The sequence below is a fragment of the Moschus berezovskii genome, chromosome 13, assembly GCF_049115385.1.
Source record: "Moschus berezovskii isolate FMDL1 chromosome 13, NW_MosBer_1.0, whole genome shotgun sequence".
NCBI lineage: Eukaryota > Metazoa > Chordata > Mammalia > Artiodactyla > Moschidae > Moschus > Moschus berezovskii.
In genome coordinates, this window is record NC_142472.1 from 2,535,178 (window position 1) to 2,553,833 (window position 18,656).

Below are 18,656 nucleotides of genomic sequence, written 5' to 3' on the forward strand. Positions count from 1 at the left end.
TTAAGGAGTGTGGTTCATGTCACCCACTTGATGAGTGACAGGTGCTCTAGGCATGAACCCTCCTGGTTTCTGCCCGAACGGACTGCGGATGCTGACTGCAGCCATGAAATTAAAAGATGCTTGCTCCTTGGAAGGAAAGTTATGACCGACCTAGAAAGCATATTAAAAACAGAGACATCACTTTGCCAACAAAGGTCCGTCTAGTCAAGGCTATGGTTTTTCTAGTGGTCATTATGGAAGTGAGAATTGGACTAAAAAGAAAGTTGAGCACCGAAGAATTGATGCTTTTGAAGTGTGGTGCTGGAGAAGACTCTTGAGAGTCCCTTGGACTGCAAGGAGATCCAACCAGTCCGTCTGATAGGAAATCAGTCCTGAATATTCATTGGAAGGACTGATGCTAAAGCTGAAGCTCCAATACTTTGGTCACCTGATAGAAGGAGCCAACTCATTGGAAAAGACCCAGATGCTGGGAAAGATTGAGGGCAAGAGGAGAAGGGATGAGATGGCTGGCTGTCATCACCGACTGGATGGACATGAGTTTGAGTGAACTCCGGGAGTTGGTGATGGACAGGGAGGCCTGGCGTGCTGCGATTCATGGGGTCGCGAAGAGTTGGACACGACTGAGCGACTGAGCTGAACTGAACTGAACTGGGCTTGACTCACATGGAACCAGACAATTCTGGATGAGAATGGAGCCATCTCAAGGTGGCCAAATGGCACATTTTATGGGAAACCCTGTGAGACAGGCATTGTGACTTGTCTGAAGTCGCATACCTAGTACTTGACAACACAGAGATTAGAAGCCGACTCTCCTGATCCTCGGTAGTGTTTCTCAACAGAATCCCAACGTCACCAATTGTTTCATGAGTCAGACCCGGTCGCCCGCAGCCACGTGGCGCTGCTCTGAAGGGCGGCGACTGTCTCCCTGCCCCTGACTTTGCACTCCTGCTGTCTGCCGCACAGAAGGAGCTCAGCTGCACCTGCCGGACTAGAGCTTAAGGAACAAACGTCGTTTCTCTTACGGCTCACTTTCAAGTGATTCTAATGCTTGTCTTTGCCAACGAATATCTGCATATTCAAAACTATGGTTTTTCCGGTAGTCATGTGCAGATGAGGGACTTGGTCCATAAAGAAGGCTGAGTGCTGAAGAGTTGATGCTTTCAAACTGTGGTGCTGGAGAAGACGCTTGAGAGTCCCCTGGGCTGCAAGGAGATCCAACCAGTTTATCCTTAAGGAAATGAACCTTGAATATCCACCGGAAGGACTGATGCCAAAGCTGAAAGTCCTGTCTTTTGGCCACCTGATGCAAAGGGCCGACTCCTTGGAAAAGATCGAGGGCGGGAGGAGAAGGGGCGACAGAGGGTGAGATGGTTGGATGGCATCACTGACTCAATGGACATGAATTTGAGCAAGCTCCGGGAGATAGTAGGGGACAGGGAAGGCTGGTGTGCTGCAATCCATGGGGTCACAAAGAGTCAGACATGATGTAGTGACTGAATGACACAACAAAACTTGTCTAAGGATGCTAACAGTTTTGACCCTTCTGTTGCTCATGAATATGGTCATCTGAAGTTGAAAACAAGGAAAAAGAATTAAAATTCAGGTCTGCTTTGATACTTGTTAGCAAAAGTGAGAAGGTTCTTGGTGACAGAGACCCAGATGGATGGGGAAATAGAGTTGGGAGGCGGCTACTTCTGGCATCTTCTATCTTTGCTGTGTATGCTGCCATGATCATGCATGGAGCTAATATTCACAAAATATGTATTTACAAAGCCCGTGCTCAGCAACTTTGGGTAATACTTAAGGCCATTAGTGTCGACCAATGCAGTTACAGACCCAATTAAACTTTGAAAAGCTTACTAAGCACTATTGCTTCCAGGAAGTCTATAGGAAAAAGTATGAAAAAAAAAATCTCAACAAATTATTTTCTCTGGGTGGTATGGTTCCAAGAAAGCACTGTGATGAGCTTCTGCCGTTAATTGATCAATACAAGCAGATGTTTGAAGGTAATGCCTAAAAACTATAGCCAGGGCACTAAGAGAAGTTAAAAGTAGGTTTCATATTCAGACATGGGATATCATGGAAAGCATGGTGCGTGTCTGTATGTCAGTCACTCAGTTGTGGCCGACTGCCTGCAACCCCACAGACTGTAGCCGCCAGGCTCCTCTGTCCATGGGAGTCTCCAGGCAAGAATACTGGAGTGGGTTGCCATTCCCGTCTCCAGGGGTTCTTCCAGACCCAGGGATTGAACCCATGTCTCCTGCATTGTAGGTGGTTGCTTTACCATCTAAGCCACCAGGGAAGCCCAAAAGAGTGGTTCAGTTCAGTTCAGTCGCTCAGTCGTGTCGGTAACTATAGTTAAAGTTGTTGTATTGCATATTTGAAAGTTGCTGAAGAGTTTTTTAAAAATTTTATTGAAGTATAGTCAATTTACAGTATTGTATTAATTTCTGCCATATAACAAAGTGATTCAGTTATAAATATGTGTGTGTATTATCTTTCACATTCCTTTCCATTATGATTTTTATAGGTTATTGAATATGGTTTCCTGTGCTATACAGTAGGACCTACCTTATTGTTGATCCATTCTACATATAGCAGTGTGCATCTGCTGATCCCAAACTCCCCATCCTTCCCTCCCCACTGTCCCTCCCCCTGACAACCACACATCTGTTCTCTGTGTCTATGAGTTTGTTTCTGCTTCATAGACAAGTTCACTTGTGTCATACTTTGGATTCTACATATAAGTGGTGTCATGAGGTATTTGTCTTTCTCTTTCTGACTTCACTTAATATTATTAATCTCTAGTTACAGCCATCTTGCTGCAAATGGCATTATTTCATTCTGCTAAAACCAGTAGATCTTAAAAGTCTTCATCACAAGGGAAATAATTTTTTGGTTACTATGTAAAAATTAAAAAAGATTCTTAAAGCAGAAGAGAAATTTATTTTTCACATTCTTCAGCAACCGTTTTTGGTAGAGCATCTTAGTTGCAGCACTAGAAGAATCTGATGAGTTTTCAGGATGTCGGTTTATCTGTACTGGCTGTTCTGTTGACTACGTCTTTACCTTTTCATTCTGCTCATGGGTTTCTCACGGGAAGAATGCTGGAGTGTTTTGCCATTAAAAAGCAAAACAAGCAGAGACTTGCTGACAAGAGTCCATCTAGTCAAAGCTATGGTCTTTTCAGTAGTTATGTACGAATGTGAGAGTTAGACCATGAAGAAGGCTGAGCGCCAAAGAATTGATTCTTTTGAATTGTGGTGCTAGAGAAGACTCTTGAGAGACCCTTGGACTGCAAGGAGATCCAACCAGTCAATCCTAAAGGAAATAAACCCTGAATGTTGATTGGAAGGACTGATGCTGAAGCTGAACCTCCAATAATTTGGCTACCTGATGCTAAGAGCTAACTCACTGGAGAAGACCCTGACACTGGGAAAGATTAAAGGCAAAAGGAAAAGGAGGCAGCAGAGGATGAGATGGTTAGATAGCATCACTGACTCAGTGGACATGAGCTTGAGTAAACTCTGGAGATAGTGAAGGACAGGGAAGCCTGGCTGCTGCAGTCCATGGGGTCACAAAGAGTTGGACACAACTTAGTGACTGAAGGACAACAAGCAGATATCTTTACTTAACGTGTGTTTATATTACTTCTAAAGTCTGATCTCCAGTGTACAAACACCCCTCAGGGATCGTCTAAATGTATTTGAAGTCATATGTCGATATTTTTCAGTTGTTTTCAGGGTTGACGTTGTTTGCCTTCCTGCCTGACCCCCTTACACAGATTCAGATTGCCTCTGAGATGGTCTAGATGTGCTGAAATGTCTCACGTGGCAACACAGGAGCTGCCATTTATCTGTTCAGTTGAAGCCCAGCACCATGAGGTTGGGAGTCTGGACTGTACCAGAAGACTCTTGAGTCGAAGTCTGGTTATCAAGTATGTTCTCCCCACCTTTCCCTCCTGCTCTCCCCCCACCCCCAGGCACTGTGCCTACATCCCGCTCTTTCCTTCTTTCCGTGGGCTGTTGGCCCGGTCGCTTGAAAGTGTCAGCTGATAATTTAAGGTGTGACCGCTCCCAGGAGTGTTGCATTTCAAAAGGGGCCTCCAAGGTAGAAAATACTTCAATTAAAGGAGCTGAGAAGAGGGAGGACCCTCATTATTTTTTAACTTACTCGTAAGTTGAGCGTCAGGACACTTAACTCAGTCTTTCGGAGCACCTTCCCGTGCGTAATTCCTTCCAGTTCTGAGAGCCCAGGACTCTGAGGGGCACTTCCCACCTTCTAGGCATTACATCACAATAATTTCACCCTAAAATGTGGTTTCCTCACCTGTGTCTTAGCTACAGACTGAGGCTGAGTGTGGCCGATTTCATCCCGAATAGAAACAGCAAAAACACTCAGCTCTTAAAGGTGCCTCAGCAGCCTGTGAAGAAAGAATTGGTGCTTCCAGGGCCCTGCGCCTACTATGACTAGTCACGCTTTATGAACACAGCGACGTAGTTTAGGCTTTGAGTGTAAAATGCAATTACCAGTTTGATTCCCTACTTCCCCAGATACTTGAACACACTGAGACACGGAGCTCCCAGTGTGGCAAAGTTTACTCACTGAGATTTTTTTGCTGCCCACATCTGTATGAACACTCTGTACACTACATGGAACTATGCATGTTCACACATGTACAGGATGTGTCTATCCTTTGAGTTCATTCTCATGTAACACCACGCCTCCCTGGTGGCTCCGTGGTGAAGAATTCACCTGCCAATGCAGGAGACAGGTTCAATCCCTGGGTCAGGAGGATCCCCTGGAGGAAGGGACGGCAACCCACTCCAGTATTCTTGCCTGGAGAATCCCATGGATGGGGAGCCTTTCTGGCTACGGTCCATAGGGTTGCAAAGAATCAGACACGACTGAAGCGACCCAGCATGCGTCCATACTGATTTTACCTCCTTTAAGGCTGTTTTAAAGCAGCCGTGGGGGCAGGAGAGCGCCCTCTATTTGCGGTCTTTAGTCGCTGAGTCGTACGGCAGCCCACCAGGCTCCCCCGTCCCCGGGATTCTCCAGGCAAGAACCCTGGAGTGGGGTGCCATTGCCTTCTCCAATGCATGAAAGGAAAAGTGAAAGTGAAGTCGCTCAGTCGTGTCTGACTCTTAGCGACCCCGTGGACTGCAGCCCACCAGGCTCCTCCATCCATGCGATTCTCCAGGCAAGAATACTGGAGTGGGTTGTCATTTCCTTCTCTACCCTTTCATTTTTAAATTAAATTTGTATTGAGTGATTACTTTCTGCCAGGCACTGTGGGGAACAGAGGGAAAATAAATCTCCCTTCTAGACACAAAGGGCTTCAATCTAGAGGAGCTGGGGGTGGTGGCTGAATATTCCCTAAAGACATTCCAACCCTGATAGTGCATTTTTGGTGATTTATTTTATGTTGATATTTGTTCCCAAAGCATCCGCTGTTCCCTGTTACCTATGGGATAAAGCTTTCAGGCTAACATTGGGGAATGACCACACTCTGACCCAAATCTGCCTTTCTAACGTACATTTCTCCTTCTCCCTTACTAAAATCATTCTCTCCAGTTACAATGACTTCTACTATTATTGCTATTGGACACTGGATCACCAAAGAGTCCCCTCTGCTTCTGGGGCCCTCACTGCTTCCTGTGAGCATCTGATTTCCACATATTCTCCAAGAGCCAGCTCGCTTCTCATCTCCTCTAGAGACCCACAGCCCCACCCCCTGCTGCTCATTCTGTGCAGACACCCGTCTTCAGGTGTCCCCTCTGCCAGAGAGACTTCCCGACCTGGTACCCACTGTAGCTTCCCATAGCAACCACTGTCTTCATCCTTCTCACCTCCCTCTCCAGCCAGGACGCTGGTGGACAGGAAGTAAGTTTGTGGACAGAAGTTTGTGGGCAGGGAACTGGCCTCACTCATCTGGATCCCAAATGCCTAAACAACACAGTGCTTGGCCCAGGGTGTACTTTCAGTAAACAATTGATGGTGGGTAAAAGTTCATCTCTTTTTTTGTGCTGTAATATTATTTTACCTGAGCGTATGTGTGTGGAAAAGCTTTCAATCCTCCCTAGCTCCCCAGGTACGATTTACACAAGAGAACTTCAGTTAGCAGTAGTCCATTCTCAACATATGAAGTAGTTGTATTTTCAGATCTTTCACAAGAGCTAATAATTTTAAAAATTAATCAATTGCTAAAGATTTTATGAATCATAACAAAGGTATTCTATGGTAACTCTTCAGTTCAGTTCAGTCACTCAGTCGTGTCTGACTCTTTGCAACCCCATTCTTAATTACATACAATTCCAAATGCTTCACTATTTGAAAATACCTGGGTATCTTCAGTAGTTATATACAATTTATTTAATGTTTTTATAATCTCACTGTGGAAAAATTTCTCAATATTTTTTAAAAAGTATTTTCTTCTCTAATTATGCTTCAACTAAAATAAAATCTTAAAAACCTCCAGTGATGATATCCTGTGAGTTCAGAGGCCCCTGAAAGGCATCTGAAGCAGTTTCATGGATCCTGTTTTATTTGAGCCTTAAAATAAACGGTGACTTAGCAGGCTTCCGAGCTGAAGTATTCTCTCACAGTCAACGATGAGGAAATCAGGTTAGCACCCATCTTTGAGGAGCTGTGTGGAGAGCAATAAACAAGCCACAGTCTGGTTCTTGTTGGCCAGTGTGTTAACCACGTAACCCGAAAGCCTGAAAGATGTCTGGAATATACATAATCTGAACAAGATGAAACAAATCTGACAACCAGGGAAAGACAGGGGCTCTTAAAATTGTGACTTAGCGGTGTGGTGCTCACACACTGGTGGAGGGTGGTGACGGGAACCCGACTCCTTGGGGTTCAGTCCCGCTTGCCCTTCATCCCTTCAGCATCGGTATGATGCCTACATTCTGGAGCCTCAGCCTCCTCGTCTCTGTGTGGGCAACAGAGCGGATAATGACGCACTTCAAAACCCTGGAAGTTCTTACATCAGTCCTGGCACGTGCGCGGTCCGTGGCATGTGCTTGCTTTTATTATTATACAAATGAATTTGACAATAAGATGGTAACTTCACGCAATATCTTCCTGGTCTGTATTTTGTTCTTTATTCAGTTCGTTCATTTATCCGTAGAAAAGATAAACCATTTTAGCAACGACTTCTCATTCCCGTGCTCACACGTACCACTTGCCAGTGTTCTGTGAGAAGCAGCGTGCTAGATGCTACATGTCTGTGTAAGGCGGCCTGGGGAGCAGGCCTGTGGACCTGGGTCCCGTAGGCCGCAGACGGCTCACACACTGTTCTCAGGGAGCCATCCCGAGGGCCCTGGCCCCAGAGACACCTTTCAGGGAACTGTCATTCAGCGCACGTTTGCCCTGCTGGCCTGGCCCGCGCTCGGCTGCTGTGACATTCCCCAGGCTGGCCTCCTCCTTGGGAAGTAGGGGCCCTGGAAGAAGCTCCCATCCACCTGCACGGCCCCCAGGACCACTAAGAAGGGGCACCGAGGACCACTAGCATCACTCCTCTTCTCTTCCTTCCTTGTGTGTGTGTGTTAATCTCTCGGTTGTGACCCTCTGCGACCCCATGGACTGTAGCCCGCCAGGCTCCTCTGTCCGTGGGATTCTCCAGACAAGAATACTGGAGTGGGCTGCCATTCCCTTCTCCGGGGGATCTTCCTGACCCAGGGATCGAACTTGGGTCTCCAGCATTGCAGGCAGACTCTTTATGGTCTGAGCCCACCAGGGAAGCCATCTCTCCCTTCTTAGGGGGTCTTATTTCTACCGATGCTCTGCTCCAAGCCTTCTTCCCATGACCTGTGGAGCAGTCACTCAGACGTTCTGAAATAAGCCTTGGCTTTTTATCCGAAGGTTTGCATTATGACACCCACCTGCAAGGATTCCCACTCTTTAAAGACGGATCCTGCTTTTCAGAGGAACCACCGCTTCCCTGAGCTATCTGGGGAGGCGGCAGGCCCCGCCCTCGCCCTCTGGCCCCCCACGTCCCGTCCCCTGAGACTCTCCTGGGACAGAGTTATCCCCACCTCTGTTTCAGTTTCTCCTGTGACAAGAAGCGGGTCATTTTGCATCAGGTTGCATCAGATGACGTCAGAACGTGGAAGAAAACAAAATGTCCACCCCAGGGACCCAAAGACTCACAACAGCGGGCTCGGGGGAGACTTGGAGGGAGAGCCTCTATCTCGGCTTTAAACAGTCCCCCTTGCACCCACTTGCTTCGTCATATTTTTTTTTCCCATGGGCTTTAAAAACACATTCTTAATTCTTAACTGTTTTCTGATGCGCAAGACTCATTTTGTTTATATAATAATATTCAAGGTTATATTCAATTCAATAATATTCAATATTCATGACTAGATTTTGTGTTTATCCTTTTCCAAGGACAGATGATTAAAGTACCATCCACAGTAGGGGGAGCATCTTGTGGAAAGCTTCACCCAGAATGAATACCTTGTTGATGACTGTCCTGATGCGTTTAAAAAAAAAAAACAAACCACTTATTGTCAAAGACAGTCTCAGGATCAGATGTTTTGAAATAAAATTTATATGCCAAAAATGTCTGCTTTTTTTTTCTTTTGAGAGACAGAGGCAACAATAAGACTTGAATTGTACTTACTTTTTATCCCGGTTTCTTCTGCAGATGCTTGTTGATTACATTTCAGAAAAGAGTCTTTGACTCACTTTGGGAAGATTTTGGGTAAATTCTGGGAGTTGGTGATGGACAGGGAGGCCTGGCGTGCTGCGGTCCACGGGGTCGCAAAGAGTCGGACACAGCTGAGCAACTGAACTGAACTGATACATTTTCTATAGTGAGATCCTGGTCGACCAGCCAAGGGAAGGTTTTGGAGGGGGCCGGCCACCAGAGAACTGACTCAGGTCTTTGCTCAGAATGTGAGGGTCAGCTGTGTGGCCCTTGGAGCATCCAGGGCCCTGCCCGCTACAGTTGTGAGGTCACGTCTACGAGAGGCTTTTGTGTAAGAAACTTGTGTTTCTTAGCAACAGAAAGGCACCTCTACCAGGTGGGGAAATACGTCACTCACTTTGATCTGTGGCTCTAACCCAGGGCAGGTGAGTCAGTCCAGTTTCCTCCCCTGCCCATGGTTTCTCCATGGATGCAAACCCAGGCCATCCTGGGGCTTCTGGCTGTGGTCCCCTGCATGACGTCTGTCCACCCCACAGGCCCACCTATTTGAGGGGCATCCCAAGACAGAAGGCCAGGAAAGGGTGACTGGGGGATTCTCCCTCATGCTCTCTTCTCCCAAGATGATCTAGAATGTTCCACCATGTTTGGAGACTTTTTTTCAACTGCTTTTCACACCCAAGGACAGCTGGCCCCACTGCTGATGGGGAAGTTCTGGAGGGCAAGGAGAATAACGGTGTAGGGAGTGAACCTTGGACTTCCCGGGTGGCGCTAGTGGTAAAGAACCAGCCTGTGCCGTTGTCCTCTGTCTGTTTAATTTTGCTCCTGGATCTGAGGAGTTGCTTTGACTCCGTCTGTGGACCGTCTGGCCGACAGTGGAGGAGGCCTGTGGTCCAGATAACCAGCTCCGTGTTTCCATCCATTTTTATTTTGTCGATCCTGTGGCCCTGGTTTTATTTCCAAGTGTCTCTTTCTTTTCCGTGAACACGGTTTCCTTCTTCTCTTTCCCCTTTCCCCTCCTTCTTCTAATTGTGGCCAATTCTAATTTTATGGGTGCAATTTCCTCTCTAATCTTTCACGATCAAATTAGGTTTATTATTATTATTATTGTTATTTCTGTTTCCTCTCTGGTGAGCTGCTTTATTTGTTCGTCATTCTCCTTATCTTCCACACTGGTCTTTCCCCTCCTGTCTTGGGGCCCTGGATTTGCTGCATTTTTATGAATGGAGGCCTGGGCTGGTTCCCGTGGGCGGTGATTGTGGGTTTCCTCTGCAGCCTGCACATCTGTTTCCTGAGCAGGCCTCATCCGTGAATGGATAAGTCCAGGCCCCGTAGAAGCGGGTGAGGCGCCAACAGTAGGAAAAACAAGAAGGCATCCTGGGGGCCCTCCCCGCCCCCCGCCCGGGCCAAGTGCCAAACCAGCGCGTTGATCACAGAGCTCGGAGGCTTCTGTGCCTCCTCTGTGCTTGGCCTCCAGTCTCAGCGATTTTTCACAGCAACCTCTAAGTCAGAAGCACGTCCTTCCCACTCTCTGTATGAGGAGTTAGGTTTGCACAATGTATTAGCTATTTATGTCCTAACAACTTAGCAGCTGTTTAAAAAAATGAAACCAGTATTATAAAACAGGTAAGCAGCAACGACCTACTGAATAGCACAAGGCACCGTGTTCAATAACAGGGAAGAACCTGGAAAAGATCGTGTATGTATATGTATAACTGAATCACTCTGCTGTTCCCCTGAGACACTATAAATCAGCTATGCTCTGATTAAAAACAAAACCTCCCAAACGCATGTAAACGTAAAAGAGAAAGCAGTGTCTCTCTGCCATACTAAGGAACCCCTCGCTTAGCTGGGGCTGGCTTGTACCCCTTGGAATGGAGATGCGTCTCAAATGCTGGGGTCAGATCGAGTACCCCATCCCACATTTTCCTGCCCATCTTGGTTTTGTCGTTCACTGGCTTTTGGTTCTATCAGTGTCGCTGCTCAATTATGTGATGTTGCGGGAAGGAATGCTCATTACTGCTTTTTCCAATAAAAACATGGGTGGCTTCATACTCATTGAAGTGTTTCCAGCTTCAGTTCTAGACTAGTTATTCTGTTGTCACGTGTTTGAAGGTAGTGTTCTCCTTTCCTCCAAACCTGTTGAGCAAAATCTGATTTTTAAGAAATTTGTATATCGGGGAGGAAATTTAACGTGTTGGCAATATATGTGTGTGTATATTTACATATATATATATATATATATATATATTTGCTGTTCTTGTCCAGTTGCTGAGTCATTACCCACTCTTTGTGATCCCATGCACTATAGCATGCCGGGCTTCCCTGTCCTCCAGTGTCTCCTGGAGTTTGCTCAAGTTAATGTCCATTGAGTCAGTGATGCCATCTAAACATCTAAACATCTCACCATCTCATCCTTTGCCACCCACTTCCCCTCTTGTCCTCAATGTTTCCCAGCATCAGGGAGTATAGAGAGATTCATTTACTGAGATTTACCTGGGAATAATGGAGTGAGTTGAAAATCAGGCTCTATGGTGTGACATTTAACATTTCTGCAAAGAATAATTTCAGTTATATAATAGATTAATTGTAAGGTTTGAAACACTCATGAGTTGTTTTTTTTTTTTTTTTTTTAAGCTGTGTGGTAGTTTCTAAGTGATTGGAAGGCCTGGATAAGTTATCCCAGTTTGTAGGAAATTCCATATGTTTCAGAAAGTCTCCATACCCTGGGGGGATAGCAAGTAGCATGTATTTGGGGAAAGAAAATGGAAAAGTCAAGGATGGGGCAAAATACAGCTTCTGTCATAGTTACCCGAGGAATCTACAGGAGCCACATTTGGGGAGTTTATGGCCAGTTCAGAAGTGAGGTTTGTGGTCTACTGCCTGGGGAGAGTAAGGAGAACGAAGTTCCCAGGTAGGCTGGTGATTATTCACTCACAAAGAAACGGAAAAATGGAACTGAGTCAGTCATGCTGGCTCTGACTTAAACCTGGCTTGGAACAGAATGGGGCTTTTCACCTGTAAGTGGACATAAGGAAAACTGATGGTGAGATGCGTTGACTAAAATATATATACATATATATTTTTAATGGAAGACTTGTTGAAAAATCCAATCATTTCACTCCAACCTCTATGAATTTTGGTTGCCAGTGACGGACTTCCCATGCGCTGGCTGTCATACCTCACACAAGCCGACCAGCAGCCCCAGGACTCGGACTGTTTCGCTGTGAAAGGAGGCGGTGGACTGGGGACACGCAGATGACTCCCGGCTGTGAGCGGCTGGGTTGCTCGCCACCCACCATCTGGTAATAACTGAGGCTCTCAGCACGAGGGTCGGCCCTCTGGGGCCCGCTCTTCTTTCCTCCTGAGACGCCATTGTCTCCTGGCTCTTTTCCCGCCCTCGTTGGTCGCATCATCTCTTCTTTCTTCCTCTCCCTGTCCTTTTTAGATGCTGTGATCCCTTTCGTTGCATTCCCAAACTGCTTGCTTCCTCCCGAACCTGTACACAATTCGTTAAAAGCAACTTCACCCAGATGTACAAATTCACCTATCAAATTAATACTCTTAGCCCAGGCCTCTTTCCAGAGCGTCAGGCACGTATTATTCAATCCCCTATAGACATCTTGCTTCAATGTCCATAAATGTCTCTAACTCAGAACGTCCAGAGTTGAATTCATTATCTCCTGCCCTTAATTGATCTCTCACGATAGAATACTAATTGACTTTTTCCTTTCAATGTAACCCTCTCCGTCAACAGAATGGCCCCGATAAAACCCAAACCTAATCGCGCTTCTCTCGTGATTAAAAGCCTCTCGTCTCCGCACTGCGTTCAAAGTTCATCTAAAGTCTCTTTGCAGCTCTCCACAAGCCCACGCTCACCTGCACCTCAAGCTTCTTTTCTCGACCAGGTAGAGCTTTCAAGCTCACAGCGGTGGTGACATTTTTCTTGGGGTTTGCAGTTCTATCAGTTTTGACACATGTGGATTTCCATGACCACCGCCATGGTCAGGACACAAAATGGTCCGGTCGTCTCCCCAAACCTCCTTTGGGCGAGACACACTCCCCACCCCTCAGTCCTGGCAACCACTGATCTGCTCTTCATTGATGTTACTGTCCGACTCTTTGAGACCCAGTGGACTGCAGCACCCCAGGCTCCCCTGTCCTTCACCATCTCCTGGAATTTGCTCCGAGTCACTGTCCATTGCGTCAGCGATGCTGTCTAACCGTCTTATCCTCTGCTGCCCCTTCTCCTTTTGTCTTCTCTCGCATCTCTTTTCCAGCGAGTCAGCTCTTCACATCAAGTGGCTGAAGTATTGGAGCTTTGGCTCCAGCATCAGTCCTTCCAGTGAATATTCAGGGTTGATTTCCTTTAGGACTGCCTGGTTTAATCTCTTGTCAGTCCAGGGGACTCTCAAGAGTGTTCTGCAGCACCACAACTCAAAAGCATCAGTTTTTTAGGACCCCGCCCTCTTTATGGACCAACTCTTACATCTGTCACATTAGGGCTTCCCAGGTGCCTGAAGTGATAAAGAATCTGCCTACTGACGCAGCAGACACTGGAGAAGTGGGGGACGCGGGTTCAGTCCCTGGATCGGGAAGATCCCCTGGACAAGAAATGGCCACCCACTCCAGTCTGCTTGCCTGGGAAGTCCCTTGGAGAGAGGAGCCTGGCTGTGCCTGGGGTGGCAAAGACTCAGAAACGACTGAGCACACACAAACTCCGCACATACCTGGTTGAGAACGTGAATGGCATTACCTCATTTTAAAAACTTTCCCCAGTTACTTAAATCGTTGGCACATTTATGGCTCATCTGCCAGAAAGCACTTAAACTGACGAAAAGAGTGAACAAGTGCATCCCTGAGCAGGACCCCTTGGAACAGCTAAAGGATGTCGCGTGACAGCTGGGTTTTCATACAGAGCCGTCTTCGTAGTCGTGAACCTCTGCGGCGTGCTTCCCGTGTTCACATTCTTTTAAGCACTAAGAACGAAAAATCCTACTTTGGAAAACAAGAGTTGAATATCAATATTTTCTTAGGCTTCGCAACTTTCCAGCGTTTCACTCCCTAAATAAGCTTAAGGACCCCTGTTTAAATCCAGCCACTCTACTGGATACGCAAAAACACCAGTGAAGGCATTTTGCCAGGACACTTTACGCCCAGAGATGTGTTCCTGGAAGTAAGGAGGGGTCCATTTTGCTTGATGTCGCTCATCTTTCTTTGTTTTTCTGGGTGGTGAAGAGGACTTCTTTCCCCAGGTTTCCCCACAAGACCGTTCAACGCTTCAGTTGATGTCGGCCATTCTGTTACAGTTTAAAATGTCAGCCACCACGTTAACCTTTCACTGCAAAAGTCCAGACTTGCCCCAGAGCCTTTGGGCCAACGTCTTTTCAATGTGGCCTCAAAGGGCTCCATTTGCTCCAAGAGGTCTGTCGTGAGCCAGTTGCCGTCAATCAGCAAAGGGTAGCTTTTGGGGGCAGAGACAGATGAACACAGGGAGGCACACAGGGACCCTGACCCGCGGAAGCCGGGCCTGCGTCCACCCCTGTCCACCCCTTCTGCCCGCCCGGCCTCCGTCCTGAGTGGGCCCTGCCCGGTTTGGCCAGCACTGGGCAGTCCAGAGGCACCGACGTCCCCACTCAGCCCAGTTTCTTGACCCTTTGCTTCGTTTTCGCCTGTTGACACAGCTCCAGGTCCAGATCTTAATTGTCTCTGTTTTCAGGCCATTGCCTAACTTTTCCCCTTTGGCCCGTCCACGCAGTCTGGGCCAGAGGGGCCGCCAGCTGAAGCCCTGCCTCGGCCGCTGTGGGCTTGGCTCCTGAGCTGCAGTAAACATCACCTTTTCCCCAGTCGACCTGCGGGCGCACAGGGAACACACCCACCCCTTCCTGCTCATGTTACTCGCTTGGACTTGACCGGGAGCCAAGCTGCTCTCACGCAGGAGCCAATCGTGCGCCTCGCACTCTGCTTTCCAAGGCGGGGTGGGGACCGAGGCTGCAGGAGGCGATACCCGAGGTTTTATCCTCAGGGCCATGGGCAACCGCACACAGCGTTTATTTCCATTAAGTGAAGTTTAATGTGAGGAAAGGTCGTTTCTCGCGTGCCCCATTTTCAAACCTTTGCTGGTTCTCCATCCGACCGCAGGTGGCCCCTCCCCGGCACACTGCTGACTGAGATTTGCCGAGTCCCACGCCCGCTGCAGGGACCTGTGCACCCCGAGGGCCCAGCACCGGGGCCAGTTACAGCTGTGTGATGTGGGTGAAGACCACAGCTGGCAGGTTCCTTAGGCCCTGAAACACATTAGGGAAGATTTCTGATGTGCAATAAACACAAATCAGAACTGAAAACTGGCAGGTTGGTTGGGCTTTAGTGTTCTGGGAACAGGGTCAATTTATGCCACACTTTCACTGGACTTTAAATAGCTTAACGACTCTTCTTTGGTTTACGAAGCAAAACTTTCAGACTGCGTCATTCTCTCTGCTGGTCACCCCACGTCCACCCCTGTACCCCAGGCCTGCAGCACTTTCTGGAGCCGCCAGCCCTGAGATGCTGGTTGCACCCAGGACTTACCTGCCCAGGGGACCAGCACCTCCTCTGCTGCAAGTTCCTCTCTCCACATCTACGTGTACCCGCCCCTCCCTGGCCAGGCAGGACTCTTCCCAGGAAAAGCGCACACCTATGTGGTGTCTAGACAGCTGGGCATCCATGCTGCTGGGCTGAGGGAGGGGTCCTCTTCCTGCCTCTGGAGAGCTGCCTTTCCCATGCTCTTCAAGAGTCATTTTAAACTTGAATGGCTTCCCTGGGACTCCACAACCCCTACCCCTAGCAACTGAGAGGGTGCCCTTGACTCAGACTTGCAACAAACAGAGGCCAGCAGGACACAGCCTCGCCTTGCAGGCCCCTCCCCACCAGCCACGCTAGCTATCTCTCTGAAACTCAGGGAAGGTTGTCACGGACTGGGTGTTTCCATCTCTCCAAATTCTAATGTTGAAACCCTACCCCCTGTACCTCCAGCATGCTGGTGTTAGGAACTAGGCCCTTGTGGGGTGATTAGAGTTAGACTAGGTCAAAAGTGCAGCCCCCAAATTCTGATGTTAAAACCCTACCCTCTGTACCTTCAGCGTGGTGGTGTGGGAGTTGGGCCTTTGTGGGGTATTAGAGCTAGATGAGGTCAAGTGTGGAGTCCCCATGCTGGGACTGGGGTCTTTGTAAGGAGAGGAGGAGACCCCAGAGCTATGTCTCCTCTGCAGGAGAACACTGGGCGGAGGTGGACCATATAGGCACCCTGCTGCTATGCTTCCAGCCAACAGGACCCTGAGGTTCAAATTCCTGTCCTGGGAGCCACCCCGGCTGTGCGGTTCTGTTACAGCCGCCAAGCTGACTATGCCATCCTGTAACTGCAAGGCAACATGCACCGCTGCCTTTTTCTGCACCAACCCATCATTTGGTGAAGTTCTACTCTTTCCCCTTTTCTTTCTTTTTTCCTCTTTTTTGGCCAAGCTGTGCAGCATACGGGGCGTCGCTCCAAGACCAGAGATCGAACCTGTGCCCCTGGCAGTGGAAAAGTGAAAGTGAAAACATTAGTCACTCAGGCGTGTCCGACTCTTTGTGACCCCACGGACTGTAGCCCACCAGGCTCCTCTCTCATGGGATTCTCCAGGCAGGAATGCTGGAGTGGGTTGCCATGCCCTCCTCCAGGGGATCTTCCTGACCCAGGTCACCCGGGATCTCCTGCACTGCAGGCAGAGTCTACTGTCTGAGCCCCAGGGGAGCTCCTCTCCCCTTTCTCTGCTCTTCCCCTACACTCTCTGCGGCTACTTCTCCACGCTCAGCCCTGCATTTCCAGCATCACCCTGAAGCTTACCCTTTCCCACTCACTCAACAAACGTAGCGGCCACGTTGCTTGTGTCCAATACTAGATTGGCTTTTGGAAGGTAGAGAAGGAAGTGACAGCCACACCGTACCCATCACCGTTGGGGGTCGTGTTGCTGATGTTCATCGATTAGCGTCGAGAAACCAGGCCTTGGGCCTTCAGTGCTGTGCGCCCAGTGAGTGTGCCCGGTGAGAGCTGGGTCTATACCGGGGCTGAGAGGCCGGCTTCGGGAGAGGATGAGGCACAGCTGCGGGCACATGGTGGACTCAGGGAGGCTTCTGTGTGTGCCGTGCTAGAAGGTTTTCCTGCCTTTGCCTGCAGGCCAAGCAGTTCCTTGAGCTGAGTCTTCAAGCACGAGAAGGAAGGGGTCAGGGGGCGGGGGCGGGGAGAGAGGGGGGAAATCCTGGGTGGAGAGACAAGAAGGCTCGGGGATGAGGGGCTGGGGACAAGCTCAGTGTGTGCAGGGAGGTTCTAGCCAGAGAGAATTTCACAGGACAAGTGGTCCAGGTCCTGCTGGGGGGAGGGGAGGTGGCCAAGGTGAGCCCCAACTTTACTCTAGGACTGTGGGGAGATGCCCAGAGGGGTGTTCTGACTGGCCTTTATAGGGACCTTGCTGGTCACAGTGCAGTGTTCATTGCAACGGGGCCAGATCAGAGGAGGCAAACCTTTTTCAGCAACTCGGCGAGGACCAGGGGGCCCTGAGCGACAGTGGGGTTGGTGAGAAGACCGCAGTTCTCCTGGCCTGGAGGCTGGGGTGCGGGAGGAGAGGTATCAGCCATCCCCCTAGGTTTCAGAACAGGTTGGCCTTGCCAACAGTGTGGTTCTGTGTCAGTCACCAGCCAGTCACCAGCCAGACACCAACAGCATTCTTGGTTGTCGTCCAGTCGCCAAGCCGTGTCCGCCTCTTTGTGATGCCATGGACTTCCCTGTCCCTCGCTATTTCCTGGAGTTTTCCCAAGTTCGTTTCCATTGAGTTAGTGATGCCATCCAACCATGTCGTCCTCTGCTGCCCGCTTCTTTGGCCTTCAGTCTTTCCCAGCATCAGGGTCTTTTCTAAGGCTCAGCTCTTCCCAGCCGGAGGCTGAGCTGGAGGACAGATGACCAGTTTTCTCAGGTTATGAGGAGCTCTGGGGAGGGCGGAGATGGGGGAGGAGCAGGGGAAGGAGGACGCCCCTCCCATCGGGCCTGCTGGGCTCTGGATGGCCGGTCCCGGGCTGGCCGGGGCGCGGGCCGGGTCTCAGCCCGCTTCCGTCGTCCTGCTGCCCGGCTGGCCCGGCTCCAGCATGCAGGCTGTGGCGGGCACCGTGCTGCCTCTCCCTCCGGGCTGTGTTTCCCTCCAGTCTGTGCTTTCGTAGGTGTTCTAGTAAGAACCGGAAAGTGGCTGAGGCAGGCGCTGTCTGAAAGACACCGTTCCAGTCCTGAAGTTCCTCTGGGGGAAGAAGTCAACTTTTTGGAAGGAAAAAAGAGCGCCTTGGCACTCGTTGGTTTTCCGAGTTCCCAGGCAGTACGTGTGTGGGGGTCAGGCAAGCAGAGGAGAGGGCGGTGCAAAGACAGAAGGAGAGGCGCGGTCCTCCACCCCGGGGCCCATCCTCTGGACCATCCCCCAGGGGACTCCGAGGAGCAGTCAGTCTCCAGGACACAGACTGCAGCAGAGGCCCCCGGGCGGTCAGTGGACCAGACAGGGGGAGCTGGAGACACACTGATGACCGTTCTCCTCGGAGGTGGTGGCTCTGGGTCCCTCTCTCCCCGTCATGACTCCAGACCTGGGGCACACGTCCCCACTGTGTAGGCTCTTTGATTGTCAAACCACGTTGTCCAGTTTCCTGTGTGACATCGCAGCCCTTCACTGCTCCAAGTCCTGGATGCTGTCTTATCTCTCTGATGACATTTCCTCCTTCTCTTTGCACCTCCTCTGATTCAAACAGAGCTCCTCCCAGGGACCACCCCCAGGAACAGCTTCGTGCCTCTGCTCAGCTGTCCCCTGGAGAATGTCCCGTCTTCGTGCGCCCAGGTCCCTTTCCAGCATCAAGGCCACCCCACTGGAGACTCCCCAGACGTCCGTGCTCTCTGACGCAGACTCACATAGCTTGGGCCTCTGGAGGTTTCCTAGCCGTCATTCGTGGT